Source organism: Hibiscus syriacus, unplaced genomic scaffold (genome assembly GCF_006381635.1).
Source record: "Hibiscus syriacus cultivar Baekdansim isolate YM2019G1 unplaced genomic scaffold, ASM638163v2 tig00116996_pilon, whole genome shotgun sequence".
Lineage (NCBI taxonomy): Eukaryota > Viridiplantae > Streptophyta > Magnoliopsida > Malvales > Malvaceae > Hibiscus > Hibiscus syriacus.
In genome coordinates this window covers 1,545,804-1,563,743 of record NW_024063512.1, presented here as the reverse complement: position 1 = coordinate 1,563,743, position 17,940 = coordinate 1,545,804, and the positions used below count along the sequence as shown (strand labels likewise).

Here is a 17,940-nt window from a genome sequence, read left to right as displayed (position 1 = left end):
TCTTCAAATGGATTCAAATGGCCCGGACGAAATTGGGGTATTACAGCTGCCCCTCTTTGCTCGTTGTTGTGAACAGAAGAACGTAGCAAAGACAAATAATAACCTAATTTTGTCTGATTGCGGCGTCATTTTCCCTTATTCAATCTTCTTCTTGACTTTTGTCTTCATCTCAAGTGCACAAACCCTTTTAATGGATTGTTCCGCTTCTTCGTACCCGAGAATCTTCGATTTCCTCTCACATCCGATGACCTGATGGCTTGCTCTAACACTATTCTGAAAAAGGCTGAAGGTTTTATGGATGGTTTGCTTCACTGCTATTTCAGGGTGAGTCTTGAAGAATTTTTTTTAAAAATAGGTTCGCTCCCTATTGCTTCCAAGGAGTATGGAACTCGAATAATCTTTACCAATCGTGTCTGCCCCCTATTTCTTCAGAGAGTATAAGACCCACAATCTTCATCAATCGCGTCTGCCCCCTATATCTTTAGAGAGTATAAGACCCACAATTTTCATCAATCGCGTCTGCCCCCTATTTCTTCAGGGAGTATAAGACTCGAACGATCTTCAACGATTGTGTCTGCCCCCTATATCTTCAGAGAGTAAAAGACCCGAACAATCTTCAACTATTGCGTCTGCCCTCTATTTCTTCAGAGAGTATAAGACCCACAATCTTCATCAATCGCGTCTTCCCCCTATTTCTTCAGAGAGTATAAGACTCGAACAATCTTCAACGATCGTGTATGCCCCCTATATCTTCAGAGAGTATAAGACTCAATATATCTTCAACGATCGCGTCTGCCCCCTATTTCTTCAGAGAGTATAAGACTCGAACAATCTTCAACTATTGCGTCTGCCCTCTATTTCTTCAGAGAGTATAAGACCCACAATCTTCATCAATCGCGTCTGCCCCCTATTTCCTTAGAGAGTATAAGACTCGAACAATCTTCAACGATCGTGTCTGCCCCCTATATCTTCAGAGAGTATAAGACTCAATATTTCTTCAACGATCGCGTCTGCCCCCTATTTCTTCAGAGAGTATAAGACTCGAACAATCTTCAACAAATGGGTTCGCTCCCTCTTTCTTTAGGGAGTATAGAACTCGAATAATCTTCAACAAATGGGTTCGCTCCCTCTTTCTTTAGGGAGTATAGATCTCGGATATCTTCAAACGGGTTTGCTCCTTCTTTCTTTACGGAGTATAGAACTCGAACATCTTCAAACGGGTTCGCTCCTTCTTTCTCTAAGGAGTATAGAACTCGCATATCTTCATTTGCTTCACTACTTTATTGTGAAGGCTTGAGTTTGATTTGCTTCAAAGGTCAAACCTGAAAATCAAACATTATCAATCATTAATGTATGCTTGAAGATTCGAAAAACATTATGCTCAAAAATTTAGAATTTAAGAGAATCTTTTCGAGATCATTTCTCTTGTGAGAGCTTGTCTCGCCGCAATTGAATACGAGAGTCTTCCTTGACTTGACTGCCATTTGAACCTCTCCCTTTCTGAGACCTTGAATCGGTTAATGACTCCTCGCGCGTGTTTCCTTTTAATCACTTGATCAGCTTCTTTGTACTCGAAAACTTTTTCTTTTTCTCCTACATCTGATGGTCGGATGGTTTGTTCCAACACTCTTCTGAGAAGGCTTAAAATGGATCTGCTTCACTACTTTTTGGTGAATACTTAAGATGGTTTGCTTCACTACTCTCTGGTGAAGACTTATGATGGTTTGCTTCACTATTCTCCGGTGAAGGCTTCAGATTGATTGCTTCACTATTCTCCGGTGAAGGCTTCAGATGGTTTGCTTCACTATTCTCCGGTGAAGGCTTAAGATTGACTTGCTCCAATCTCATGTGTGCAAGTCCTTCCAATCGATCGATTCACTTCTTCATACACAAGTATCTTTGTTTTTTTTCTACATCTGATGGTCATCACTCCAGATTAATGTCTCCTCTGTGGATTAGACCTCTCAATTCTTCAGGGTATGTCTCTCTAAACGCGACTCCTTGCGTTTGAGGTTTGAAATCTTCATTTCAAGTTGTTGGTCTTCTGACATCATGAATCTTCTCTTTTCTCTTGAAATCTGTCAAAGCCATGTGTTTAAATGCAAATGCAACTAAATATAGCAATGTAATGCATTTTCTTTTATGCGAATGATGTTTTCATGAATGCAAAAATATTGAATCAATCTTCACTCGTCTCCAGAGTAGTGAACTCATTCTTCTTCTACTCGATCACTCTTTAAAAGGTCTGCTTCATATACCCGTGTAGCAACTCATAGTTCCCAACTTGCATTTTTTACGAGCCCTTTGATATTCTTCTATCTTCTTGTCATCTTTGTTTTCTTTCTTTACTTCGGAGAAAGTGTTTTCTCTCTCAATATCTTGCTGTAGTCAGAAATACGACTGTGTTGCCCCATTTCCGTCCTCAGCACAACTATGCTTTCAGAGTTGTTCTTTCAGGACTCTGCCACTGATCGATGCAGTTGATTTGCTTTACAAGGTAAGCTCAGCTCAAATTCCCGGTCTCCCCCTGACACTTCAAGTTGCGAGACTCATTCTCAATAATTTCTTGGTCTGAATCTTTTCATCTCAACATGACGTGGGTTTGGTCTCGCCCCAACATTATCTTACACTGGTAAGGGCCTTCAAAATGCCCCATCACCTCAAATTGTGAGGCTCATTCTTTATGCCTCCTTGGTCTGAATCTTTTCATCTCAACATGACGTGGGTTCAGTCATGCCCCAACATTATCTTATACTGGTACGGGCATCAAAATGCCCCAACACCTCAAATTGTAAGGCTCATTCTTAATACCTCCTTGGTCTGAATCTTGTCTTCTCAACATGATGTGGGTTCAGTCGCGCCCCAACATATCACAACTTGAATGTTCTCATTCTGGTGTCACTACACAGTAGTGTTGTCAAATAGTTTGAGGGCATTTCTTCGTGCTACTTAAGAAGTGATCAACCCTTCTAACAACTGTCTTGCATTTTCATTCGGACTGAGATATGTGCCCCTTTCAAATATGGCGAGCATCTACTCCTTGATGGGTTATTGACAACGTCATCTGGAAATGCTAAAAGCTCTTATTCTTCATCCATTCTGATCTCTTTGACCTTCTACTTCAAGGTCGCGAAATGCTTCATGTTATGGCGCCGCTTATTCTTTTTCTCCAATAGAGGCACAATGAGCCTCACCCGCTTCAAGGACCTTTTACATTTGAATTGTCCTGTTTGAAAATGCTTTTCTCTTTCTCTTATTTTAGGGAGTAAAGAATGAAAGAACCTTATAAAACATTGTCCCTTAATTCAGACTCACAATCAAATCAAATCATAAACATGAATTCACAGAATATCAAAAGAATCAATAGCTCTTTAATGTTTTCAGGGTTATAAATCTTTGACAAGTGTCAAAATTGAGGGGTTGGTTTTAGGTTGGCTTCCTATTTTCTAAGGCTTCGACCACCAAAATACCATCTCTTTCTTGATCGTTGTGACCATCACAACATGCCCTTCTTTCTTGGCTTGGTATTTTAATCGGATGCGGACAAAATGACGCAAATAGTATACTCCATTACTAGACTTTCCAGAACACTTCCATTTCAGTTCTCTGAAATCTTCCATTTGTTCAAGCTTCGTAGACTCCTCTAACCAAGGTAGTGCAGAAATATCGATCTAAAAATGAAATTTCTGAGTGCTCGTGTGAAATTGACTATGACAGGTGTTCCTTAACTCCCTTAGTCCATTTTTATCGCAACTCCTTATTTAGATAAACTTGATTTAATTTGCCATTATCGGGCTAGTTGAAATCAGCTTTATTGTAATTTGCCTTTATCAGGCTAGCTGAAGGGTTCATCTCATCACAAAGTCTTTGACTTGACAATCACAGTGGAGCATACACCGAATTGCCAGGTACCCGATCAAGGTCATGGTTTGAGTATAATCTATTCATAAAGCCAGGGTTTTCGAGTTTCCTCTATAACCAATTGCCTTAGTGGAATAGCTCAGCTTTATTGTATACATGTATATATATATTTTGATGAGTATGTGGATTCAATTTCTTAAGCTTGTCAAGAAGAACCTGTCATAGTCTAGGTGTTGTTGAATGTCAGAAAATCTCATCGTTAGAGTTCAATTTCCAAGCAACTGACCTAAACTAGATTCACTTACTCGACTATTTCATCCGTAAAGATCATAATCATCATCGAACGTCGTCAACAAAAATGGTCTAGTCAATTTTGTAATGTCATACGCAAAAGATGCCCCATGTTGTCCGCTCCTATGCATACCTGAATACCAAGCCTATGGTTCATTCCCTTATGATAGGAGAAGGCTATATCGGTTCCTGCAAGAAAAGGGTATGGTGTTCGATTGTATCTTCTGGGGGTAAGGTCAAGGTCCTTGTTTTATCGGGTTTCAATCTTGTCATTTTGTCAAAGATTTATAACTCTAATCATTAAAGAGCTTTTAATTCAATTGATATTCAAAGAATTTCAAGTTGAAAATTCGATTCAATGCTCACCATCCTTAAAGTAACATGAATTCATTTAAAATATCCTTACAAACAGAAAGATGAGACAGTACAAAAAAAACATGTTCAAACAAGATGCCGCAAATGAAAAATGCGATTGTGGTGGAGCACAACCTTCACTTGTTCAACCAAAAGGCCCTACTTTCCCTAGAATAGCGGGTGCCCCGTTGGATTAGGGGTTTTACCCTCACTTACTCCCCATTTCTCGATCACTTCTCTTGTCAGGACTCCTTTGTCAACGAGCCTTTCTATTTCTTCCATCAATGGTATACACTTATCAGTGTGATGGCCCAATGCCCCTAGATGAAAATCGCAAGCACTATTCGGGTCATAGCCATAAGCGGATGGGCTAGTCTTCATTCTTAATGGCCTTGGAGTGAGGTATTGATTCTTGATTAAAGGGGATAGCAAGTCAGAAATGGGCACTTGAAAAACCTTGAGGGTCGTATTTTCCCAAGACATCTTCTGCGGCCAGTCTCGGACTACCTCTCCTTTGACTTTTATCTTGTCACTTCCCACTTCTATCTTCTTTTTTAGTGTCAGAGAGGTCTCAAGAGTTGGGTAATTTATCTCTGCTTCACATACCTCGATTTCCTTGACTCTGCTCTTCTCTTTTTCAACACTCTCTTCCGTATGTACTTCACTTGTTTTGACCCCGTCAACTCTATTCTGGGGATTGACTTTCAGCTGTTTAGCATCCACCTCTATAACTCCTTGAGCCAAAAGATCCCGGACTTGTCGTTTGAAGTTGCTACAATTATCGATGGAGTGTCCTCGGGCTCCCGCATGATATTCACAGGAAACTTTCTCATTATACCAACTCGGATAAGGGGGCAACAAAGGCTTGGCCAGACGTGGAGCAATCAGCTGGGCTTGGAGCAACTTGGGATATATCTGGCTATATGAAAGCTCTTTTGACCCTACTTTCTCCTTGCCGTTATTATGATCATATTGAAGACCCTGTGACTGACCACTGGAACGTTCACTTTGAAGGTTTAACGTTTGACCAACATCTTGGGAGAGACATTGATTTGCATATCTCCCTTCATCGACAAGTTTTGAGCTTCCGGGGAGCTTAGGTTTTCCATTTTCAAAGCATAACAACCCTTCCGTGATGAAGTTTTGAACTTTATATCTCAGGATCGTACAATCTTCTGTAGAGTGACTAAACTCTTGAGAATGATAACCGCATGATCTTTTGACACCTTGCCAGTCTGGACGCAAATAAGTATTATACCTCGGAGGAAAAGGCTTTAGGAGCCCACTTTCAAAAAGAAAGGGTAACAAGTCTGAATATGAGATCGGAATCGAAATCAGAGACATCCCCTTCTTCTTCTTTCTATTCTTTTTGGCCTTCTTCACTGGCATTTGAACATCCTCTATGCCTCTCTTCTTTGAGTCCGGCTCCACTTTCGTATTAGAAGTTTCACCCTTAACTTCTGCTTTTCCCAGTATGATCTCCGTAGCATCTTCTGGAATCTTACTTGATTTTTGGAGTTGACTTGAATTACCACATCCCCTAACAGGTTCTTGATCATTTGCTATCATCACATTGGCTGCAGCGCTAACCTTCAAATTCTCACCCGAAGTCTTCATCTTTTCTTGTGTAACAGGGTCATCTGATGATTTCTCCCCATATATCACTGTAATCATCATGCTCATCAACTTGGACATTTGTTCCCTAGATTCAACTTGGAACTTCTTTACTTCATCAATCATTTCTTGTTGGGTCTTTACGAGCCGTTCTTGAATTCTCTCGATCCTACTAACTCGTGCTAATATCTCATTCATTGCTCTCTATCTTTCCAGAAACACGTCTCGGGGTAACTTCAATTTGCTTTCAGAGCTTCTGCCACATCATCATTCCCGAGTTACTCTCATATTTTCATGATTGATGCATGTAAAAATGCTTAAATTAATACATGCAATGCGAAAATGCAAAATGCAAATGCAAATGCACGAGGTGTTAATCCCAAAAGTGACCACTTAAGAACAACCGTTCACTTAGACAACAAGAATTTCGTAAGTACACCATGTAGTCAAAATACAACTGCGATTTTTCATCTCTTCATTTCCTTGAGTCGTACTCTTCATGGGATCTGGTATCGCACCTCCAAAGTTGTTGGCGTATTTCATCACCTTTGATGACGTCGAATGTCTTTAAATTGAATCTTGAAATCTCCATTCTCACCTCCAATGTGAAGTGGTCTTCATGTCGTTATGAAGGGTCTTCTCGTCCTTGGTATGACTGTATCTATCCCTTGAGTCAACATCTTGGCCTTTGCAGCTTTAAAGAAATTCTTCAATCAGCTTCAGATCTCTTCGTTCATTGGATGTCCTCCTTCATGGATCGTTTGAACATCTCTGGATCTCCCGGTTTTTGACTACATAGTGGAGAATTTCTTACCTCAATATGTTCAGCCTTCTTCTTTGTCAATCACTTGTGAATTAACACCCCTTGATGACATGAGGATGCAAATGCAATAAAATCACAATAAAATAGACATAGAACAAAAACGGGTTAGTACACATAAGATAAACAACAAGATAGTGGATATCGTAAACACCACATAAAATCTACCCTCACATGCTGGCTACCCAATCATGCTTTAGTAGATCCTACCCGACATGATATCTACCCACATGTTTTGTCATTCATAAAAGATCCTAACCGCATGGTATCTAATTCACATGTTTTGTGCGAAAATATAAAACCTAACCGCATGCTTTTCTAGTTCTCATACTTATTGCAAAAATAAATTCGAGGAAAAGGTTAGAATGAGTTTCCCCTTCGTGTCTGCAGACAGAGATTCAACATAAGATGGGCAGAGTTTCAGTATTTCTAAAAGGGTCCTCGAATTGTCCTTTGCTGGTGCCCCCTTGGGCTTGCCAGACCCTCGATTCTCACCCATTATAGGCTTAAAACAAATCAAGTTCAATCCGAGAGGATACATTTCCCTATATCCATGCGAGAAAACTCAATGTTTTCTCGTAGACATAAAGCATGTACCCCAGAGTTTACTAGCTAAAGCCCGTGCGGAGAAAAATAATTTTTCTCACGTAAGCGTAGCTTTCACCCCTACTTAATAGGACAGAGCACAGTTAGAAGGCTCTAGAAAAAGTTATAGCAACAATGGGGAAACTCATAATCCTTTGCCTCGATCAAAGAAACACAACAAAGTGAAGGTCAGAAAACTGAAACATGTAGATCACACGTTAGTACAACTATTTATTTATAAACCAAATCACAAAAAATGGAAACAAGGAATTCCAAACAAACAAGGGATCAAAAACCAAATTAAAACGAACTTATAACTTTCATTTGCAAAGACAATTAATTAATCGACTATCGGCCTGACTCTCTAAAAAAAAGTCCCCAGCAGAGTCGCCAAGCTGTCGCAACGATTTTTAACCGTACGGGGGCGGGGCGAGATTTTTGAAAACCGCGTCATTTTTAATTATTATCTTTTCAATTGGATTTTAATTAAAAACAATGTGATTTTAGAAAACCTCTCGTTTCGAAAATTTGAAAATTCATTCACGATAAAATACGGGTTCGAAGAGTCGCCACCAATCTTTGATTAGGGTGTGATTGGGCACCCAAAAACGTTGTCATTTTAAATAACAATTAATTAAAACGACAAATTTACGGTCTACGTCACCAAAATCCAAGTTCGGGAGTCGGTTACGTGTGGGGAAGGATTAGCACCCCCACAACGCCCTAAATCGGTACCTAGTCGATTAATTAATGTCTTTGCGACGAATTTCACAAGTTCGAGTTTAATTTGATTAATGATCCCTTTAAACAACAAAAATGCAAATTTGTAACATTGAAAAGCAACAAAATATGATTTAATTTAAAATTACCAAGTCATTAGAAAGATAAAGAATATTCGATTATTTAAAAATATCGAGACCAGATCTTTAGGTCAGTTCTAACGACATTTTCTCAATAAATTTAAATAGCCGAACATTTCTTTTTCTTTCACTCCCAAATTTTAAAGTGGAGAATCAAAATTTTAGTGACAATGACGGGATACACTTGTAATTTAAAATCATCAATAACGACCTTCCAGTAAGTTATGAAAAGCCTTTTCGACAATTTTAAATTAAAAGGGTATTATCCTTAATCAAATTATGTAATAGGAGTCGAGTTGCATATGAGGCTAACATGCTTATAGAAAATGAATTACACCTAAATTTATGCAAATTACAACATACTCGAAATGATATACACATGCAACATAAAAATAAACTACATTTGACTCTATGCGTATGGACAAAATACTCGAAATAATATACACATGCATATATTTAAAATAAATCTGAAATTAACCTATAATTATGCATAAAATATTAGACAAGGACTAAAATGTAAAGAACATAAACAGAAGGATCTTTTCATAAAAATTCATTTCCAAGTACCGCAAATATAATATAACCAAAGTTCTACATAGGACCAAAATGAACGTTTGTCAAATTGCATATCCAATGTGAAAACAACCGAAAATAGCCCTAAACATGAAATTGGACAAAAATGAAACACTCAGAAAATTACAAGGCAAAATCAGAAAAGAGTAAAGCTCGGTTAAGGAACCAAAATGTAACAGACTGAACCTACTGGGCCTCACACGAGATTCATCCAATATCCTAAAACATGGGATATTCCCCTAGCCATAAAACGCTGTCGTTTTGGAACAGCTCGACACTACGTCGTTTTAACGCGCAGATATATCGGATATTAGGGTAGGTTTCTAAACCCTAAAATCATTCTCTCTTTCTCTAAAAAGATGAAGACTCTCGCCCAGCCGCTTTGCTCTTCCTCTCTCCTTTCTCTTCCACAGCAGATCGAGACCACCATCTCCGCTCGCAACCCTCGATAAAGCCCAAAGCCTGTGGCCACCATGGCCACCACCGTGGGGCTCCGATGGGGAGCCCAGACATCACATAAACCCCCCCCCGACGGTAACCCCGGTAGTTACCAACCTGAATCTAAGGCCAAAACCCCTCGAAACCCAGATTTCCCTTCTCCTAAGACTCCAACAAGATACTCAAAGGACCCAAGGGCAACCCCGACTGAATCTTAACTCAAACCCAACAAAAACCTACAACCCATTGCTCAAAACCGACATGCACGACTTAGAAAACAAAGAAAGACGAAGGGTCTACCTTCTTCTCGGTTCCTAGCAAGGGCGACGGAAGCTTTCTGGATTAATGAGGTGGGTTTTTGTTTTTCCTTCTTTTTTCGTTTGATGGTGGATTTTGGGTTCTTGTTGATTTTTTGGTTACTGGAAGTTTTCTTTTTGGTTCTGTACCTTTTTTTTTCCTTCGATGATGGCTGATGGGTTGAGCGTTTTTTCTTGGACGATTTTCCCTTTTGTTGTTGATGGTTGGACCCTGTTTTTCTTGTTGTTGTTGATGGCTGGTAGTTCTCTTCCCCTGCTCTAATGTTCTTTGCTTGTTCTCCAATTGATCACTGACCCCTTCTGCTCGAAATGGTTACCCCTGTTCCGAATGGTCTCCCTCTCTGGTGGTGATCACTTTTATTGCCGAGAGCCCTTCCTCTGCTGTTTTTTTACTTTGCTTTTCACTCTAAAATCCTATGAGGAATCCCCTCCTTCTGTTCTCTCCAAAAGCCGAACCTCTCCCTGTTGGTTTTTTTGGTTCTGTTCTTGATGGCTCCTCGTCGATGGATCTCTCCCCCTCGTTGATTAAAGCCCTTTGTTGTTAATTGTTCCCCGTGATCTCTTCTGCTAATTATTTTTTTGTTGTCTTTCTTCATTTGTGCATGGTCTGGGCATGAGATGGACTGGGCAGTGGAGTAGGAGCAGCAGGGCACGGGTGATGGGGAACCGAGCTGCTCGGTCAGAGTGCTGGCAGGGTGATGTCTATGCAAGCAGGCTTCACGTGGGATGTTGCTCGGTCACAGCTGGGAGCTGAGCCTTGTCTGCTCGGTTGTAGTGCTGGTAGGACGTGGGCATCACGTGATGTTTCAACCGGGTCCTATTTTGGGTTTGATGAGTTTCAGGTTTGGGTCTGATGACCCATTGTAATTGGGTCCGATTTGGGCCTCATTTGTAATTTGGGTTTAGGTTTATAAGATGTACAAGGACTCTAAACATTTAATTTGGATTTGGGATTGAATTTGGGGCTTCAATTTATATCTTGAATTCCAAAACGAAGCAAATATGATCACAACCCAATTAAGCACCTAAAATTCCCGAATGCAAGCTTCCTCGCTTCATCATTTGAATTAATTCTTCATCGAGCACCTTCATATTAATTTGATCATCTTCAAATGGATTCAAATGGCCCGGACGAAATTGGGGTATTACAACACCATTAAGGTGGATGAACCCAAAGATCCTAATACTCACACCATATGGTACAAATCACGGAAAGTGAATTAACTCGAAAGTCTTAATACTTACGCCATACATGATAGATCATGTAAGGTAGACAAACTCGAAGGTTCCAATACTCACACCATATGGAACAAATCACATTACATGGATAAACTCGAAGGTCATAATACTTACACGATACAAAACAAATTGCTTAAGATAAATTAATCTAAAAGTCCCAATACTCACATCATTAAGGTAGACGAACTCGAAGGTCTCAATACTTATACCATAGAGAACAAATCACATCATATGGATAAATCTGAATTTCCCAATACATACACCATTAAGGTGGACGAATTCGAAGGTTCCAATACTCACACCATATAAAATAAATCATGTAGCATGGACGAACCTGAATGTCCCACTACTTATACCATTAAGGTGGACGAACTCGAAGGTTTGAATACTCACACCATATGGAACAAAACCTGAAGGTCCCACTACTCATACCATTTAAGTGGACGAACCTGAATGTCCTAATACTCACACTATACAAAACATATCACGTGATATGGATGAACCTAAAGGTCCCAACACTCACACCATACAAACAAACCATGTAAAGGTTTCAATGCATCGAAGTGTTGAACTTGGATAATTATAGGGTACAACTATGGCCCCATTTGCACAACATAACATGATTCTTGCAACATTTCAATAATATGGAATATTATACCTTGACTCATGGATAGAACATACAACACACGATCTTATCACAAGTCTCATTTTCATCTTAATTTAAGGCAAATATCATAAATGTACTTATAGATTTCATATAATGCATAATTACACCAATGATATTATGAATATTTTTACAGATTTCACATAATTACACTACTGTAGATATGAACATTTCTACATATTTACATACACATACTTATACGGATGTAAATATGAACATTTCACATATTACAAAGACACATACTTACACTGATGTAAATATTAATATTTCACATACATATATTTATACTGGTGTAACTATGAAAACTTCACGTCTCATTTAATACATACTTTAGCTTCATTTACCTCTCCAAAATATTTATAAATAAACATAAATCCATGAATCATGTCATATAAAATTAAGTTTTAACTTCATAATTCAAAATCATGAAAACATACACAAATCAAGTGACTTCAGTAGTTAAAGGCATAGTTGTTATCTCAAAAGTTTTCAAATTCGAGCATGACGCATGTAGGGATGTTTGAGCGTTTATTATCAAATAGTTAAGAGTCTTTTAAACATATATTGTTTTATAATCACCCCATGGTGATAAACTTATTTTGTTTTCTTCAAAAAAATTCTTAAATTCTTTCTCAAACTTATTTTGTTTCAGGCTCGAGCATGACGTTTGTATGAATGTTTTGCTTTCACGATGATTAAATCGGTAAACTATAATCATCAAGCTCGTATGATCATTTTCCTCTCTAATAACCTTTCTTGAATTCTGTCTCAAATTCTATATTTTTCTTTATTTTCCTTTTCTACAATTTCTTTCTTTTTCTATTTCCTTTCTCTCTTATGTGTCCATTGAAGGAGTTTTCTTCTTCTTTAACTCTCCCCCCCTTTTGAACCTTGTTTCTCTTTCTTTTTTATTTTATTTTAAAAAATTATTTTTTTATCCCTTTACTTTTCACGTCATCATTTTCTTATCCATTAACTAATGAAATTTCTAACTATTAATTACATTTAAACTAAATTTCAATTTTTAAAGATTTTTTAGTTTAATCTCTAAATTTTTCCAAATTTATAATTTGACTCCTATGAATCTAAAACTTGTAAAATAATACCTAACAATCATATAAGCACTAACTTCTAGAAAAATCTCCTTCCTGAAAAGTTTTGGAAAATTACCATTTCCCCCCTCATACTTATTTTCTTTACAATTTAGTCTTTAACTTTGATTTCAATACTTTTATCACTAGAGTAACATTTCAAAATATACCTGGTAAATATTATTATCTTTATCTACCAAAGATTCGAATCTAATGTATTAAAATACAATTTTAATATTAGAATCGAATATTAAAAATTTTATTAATTCATGTCACGTATCAATAAAAAAAAAGTTAGCGTCATCAAACTTTCGAAATGTATTTGGATTAAATTACTCATTTCTACAAGGATCAATTTGTTCAGTTTATAAATTGGTATGGACCCCAAGAGAATTTAAATCCAATATATCAATTAAATTAATTATAAATTTAACATATTCAACTAAGATCTTTATTTTTCTAAATGTATAAGGACTAGAAATTTCCTTTAAATAATAGAGAGAATAAAATAAATTTTTGATAAATATAATAACCGTTAATAACTTTTTTACCAAAACCCGAGATATAATTTATTATCAAGAATAAAGATTAAAACAATTACCATATATAAATCCTCTATTAATTTAGGATATGAAATCTATAAATAATTTAGGTTTACCATTGAATGCCCTAAACAAAAACTATAGCTGGTAGTTAAAAGTTGTAATCAATAATTGTTCAAAAAGAAGTTGTAACCGATGATCAATTATGTCATGGTGATGACCTAGTTCTTTAGGGTAAAGCTATTGTTTGTTGATATCAAGATCTGAAATATGTGTGATTTATATTTTAAAATAGAATTTTTATAGGTTAAAGTATTATTTTCTTAAAAAAATATAATTCTAATAAATGTATATATTTAGATTTGAAGTAAAATCAATAAATATAATGTGCAACTAAAATTATAATTACTATCAATATGTTCATGTAACTATGACTAGAATCAATCATTATGACGCACAATCAATGAATTGATAAACAACATTTATTAGGACCTACACCAAAATAAATTTAGGCAATGTGCACACATAACATGATTTACATTAGAATATATTTTGAACCCACAATTTACACTCACACAAGATATTCATATTTTTGAGTATCCAAAATATTTGATATTCGAGAGTTTTGGGTATTAAAACATTAGTTCGTGTTCTGGCCCGTTAAGTCTGGGTACCTAGAAGTTGGATACTCATATTTTCAGATCATGGAAACTCGGTTCATATTTTTTAATTTAGTTTTTGAATTAAATTATTTTTAAAAAATCATGAAAAATATAAAATTTTAAAAATCTATAATACAAAATCTCATAATAAAATTTAAAAACTCAAATTATATAATTAGAAGATAAAATTTATTAAAAATTAAAATAAATAAATACAATTAAATTTAAAATATTTTGAAGTTAAAATAAATATTTTAAAAAATAATTTAGAACGTTGAAGTAAAATAATTTAAGAAATTAAAAATTTAGAATGTTATGGAGTTATGGTGAAATATTTTAAGAAATTTGGAATTTAAAATGTTATAGTGAAATATTTTGAGAATTAAGAATAAAAAATATAATATAAAATAAAAACAAAAATATATAAGAAATCGAGTATCGGATCAGTGGGTACCCAATTAAGCATTATTTCATGACTCGGGCCTGACTCGAAAACTCGTCAAAAATAGTGGGTCGGGTCGTGTATTTTCAGTATAAATACCCGGTAATTTTAGAGCAGGTCGGTGGGTCAACGGTCAGGCTATTCGGGTTGGGTATTTTTAAACACTCTTAATTACAAATATTATTTGTTCTAAAGATTCTCAACTATTTGACGGTGAAAGTTCAAACGTCTTTATAATCTCTAATACTTAAACTTAGGACCTCATAATAAACATCCTTCTAACCATGTAACTTGGTTCGTGCATTTATTAATTTTAACCTAATTGAAGAAACACTATCGTTAGTTTAAAAGCTATGGATAAAATGTCTAAATTATATTATTTTTCATTTAAGTGTCTATTTTTTTCAATCAATTCAAGTACCTAACGTTATAAACGTTACCATTTCAAGTGCCCTTACCGTAATAATACATTAAAAAATTTTGTTAGGTGAAACGTGTCACATTCTGGTAATTTTGAAATTTTCTTTTAAAATAAAAACTTACAATTATATTTTTATTAAAAACCCCACAATTTTCTCAAATCTTAAAAAACTCCAAAACTTTGAAAACCTTAATTTCAACCCCTATACTCACGCCGACCATCATTTTTGTTGTCGATCGAACCTACCCCGATCACACATCCACCCAATAAATAACCACCGACGAACCCTAATCGTGATTTAAATCCGACGAGCGACAAAGGAAAATTATGTCATTTGTGCGACCCTACGAAACCCGACGACACGAGAGACAACAAAAGTGACGACGATCAAAAAGGGAGATGACAATGTTGTGGCCGATAAAGGAGATGATATTGGTAGGGTTAGAAAATTTAATGATTTGCAGCTCTTTTTTTAATTTTAGTAAATTTTTAGGTTTTTAAATATAATAATATTTTAATTTTTTTTAAATAAAGTTTAAAAATTTACCAGAATGTGACATATGTCACTTAACATAATTTTAACATCATTATGGAAGAGGCCCTCAAAATGGTAATGTTTGTAATATTAGACACTTAAATTGACTGGAAAAAAAATTAAGCACGTAAATGAAAAAAATGGTATAATTTGATCGCTTATTTTATATTAAGTTGATAAAATATTATAAATACATATTATTATAATAACATATCCAAAAATAATTGTTAACAATCTTTAGAGCAATGGATTAAAATACTCCAAAAAATAATTTTAAAGATAAATACAAATAAAATTTTAGAATGGATATAACTGGTAAAATAAATAATTAGTGGAATAAAATTTAAATTTCGAAATATACATCTATTACTGTTATGATTTGTTTGAATCCAATGGAAGAGTTAAAATTTGCATGTAAATGCGGTTGTAAAGTTGGAATATCAACTATGCTTTTGGTGAAGGACAGTTGATCTGGAACGTGCTTAAGGGTTCTAATTTTTTATGGAGCATTGCTTTAAAAAAGCAAGGGCTTTTCGTTTTATTGAAAAATGGGAAGGTTCACGTAGGAACGAGTGTATTTTATATTAAATAATGAATTCTCTAATATTTAAAAAAAATTATAATATTTTAAAAAATAAAAAATATTTAAAATATAAAAAATTAATTTTTTTCAGGAACAACCGGTTCTGTCCATCCCTAGAACCATCCTCCCTAAGGACATGTATAATTGACTTTGGGAAAAGGATGGGGTATGTATGGGACAATGGGAGCTTAATGACAATGGTTATGTATCTTCAATGGCTATTCAGTTTTGACAGGTGACAAAAGCAAGCCTTGTCCCAACTTTCTCCATGTTGTCTTTATGTCCTTTTTTATATCTAAAAGAAATCGGCACCCCTCTCTTACATCAAAACCTATCTTGTATCTCTCAAATAATTCAACAGGAGAAAGATTTTAGGGTAAACTACACAAATGATTATTAAAGGTTGAGTAAAAAAAATTTCATTAAAGTTTCAAAAGTTACAAATTTATTATCAACTTGTTATAAAGTGGTCATTCTACAATCATTCTCTTTAAATTGATAGCGTGACAATGTTAATGTTTATCTTTATATCTAAATTACTATTAAAACGTCAAATATATCCTTAAATAATGATTTATATCTAATTTATCTCAAAATCTTTTTAATTTATATATTTTTTAAAAATTACTCACCACCACCATCGTATTCCTCCCCTCCCCGCCTCTCTCACCTCATCAGCTCCCATCTATTACATTAGAGACTTTGTTGTTACGACCTAATCAAACTACAATCACTGATGTTGCACAATCACTGATGTTGCACAATCACTGATGCATAATAACCCGACTGCTGGTGTCCCCATTTCATGCTCGAATGTAAAAACTAGCAAGCATGATGATCACTGTCGGAGCCAGTATCAGCTGAGGGATGTCAATTGGCACCCCAAAAGTTCATAATTTTTCCCATATAAATATATATATATATATATATATATAATATAAAAGAAAAAAATGACATCCTTTTAAAAAAAAAAATAACCTCAGTGACCGAAAATGCCTTATAATATACGATTTTAACTATTTTTTTTTGGATTTGCCAAAATGACCAACAAAATCGCAACGCGAACTCTAATTTTTCAACTCAGTTTTCAAATTCGCAACGCGAATATCCAGATTCGCAACGTGATTTTGAAAAATGTGTTGTGATAGTTAAAATGTGTTGCGATAGTTAAAATGTGTTGCGAGAGTTTGAAAAACGTGTTGTTGCGATAGTGAAAAAATGTTGCGATAGTGAAAAATCCAAAATAATTTTATATTTTAACTATTCCAAATTCACGTGGAGTTTGAAACAATAAAGAATGTGTTGCGATAGTGTAAAAGATTCCCAACCCATTTGTAAGATTTTAGTTTGAAACAATAAAGAATGTGTTGTGATAGTGTAAAAGATTCTCAAGTGTTTGCAATGCTCAATCCCACATAGTATTGCAAACACTATTGGGAATGAGTATTTAAGGCTTGGATTTCCCACTTCCTTGTTAGGTGGAAGAGAACAAGGGGAACTCTCGCGCGCCGCCGCCGCCGTCCAGTCCCGTCCCGTCTCGTCTCGTGTCGGGTCGTGGTCGTGGTTTTGACTATCGCAACGCGATCTCCAGTATCGCAAATCAGTTTCTAGATTCGCAACGCGATTTTGACTATCGCATTGCGATTTTCCAAATTCGCGTTGCGATTTTAGAAAATCGTAATGCGAATATGTAAATCGCAACACGATTCTGACTATCACAACGCGATCTCCAGTATCGTAAATCAGTTTCCAGATTCGCAACGTGGTTTTGACTATCGCATTGCGATTTTCCAAATTCGCGTTGCGATTTTGACTATCGCAACGCGATAATACAGAATCGCGTTGTTGCGATTTTAGAAAATCGCAATGCGAATATGTAAATCGCAACGCGATTCTGACTATCGCAACGCGATCTCCAGTATCGCAAATAAGTTTCCAGATTCGCAACGCGATTTTGACTATCGCATTGCGATTTTCCAAATTCACGTTGCGATTTACATATTCGCATTGCGATTTTCTAAAATCGCAACAACGTGATTCTGTATTAT

General features: G+C 35.8%; 1 protein-coding gene across 1 annotated transcript in view; it reads right to left on the bottom strand.

Annotated features, from left to right (window-relative positions):
* Positions 1–10,309: 10,309 nt before the first annotated feature.
* Positions 10,310–17,940, bottom strand: part of LOC120193516 (E3 ubiquitin-protein ligase RNF14-like) — a 31,785-nt gene continuing 24,154 nt past the window's right edge. The window contains exons 8-9 of the mRNA XM_039195999.1: positions 15,333–15,342; positions 10,310–10,320 (exon numbers count right to left, since the gene is read on the bottom strand). The gene's annotated coding sequence lies outside the window, so the exon portion shown is untranslated. The remainder of the gene's footprint in view (positions 10,321–15,332; positions 15,343–17,940) is intronic.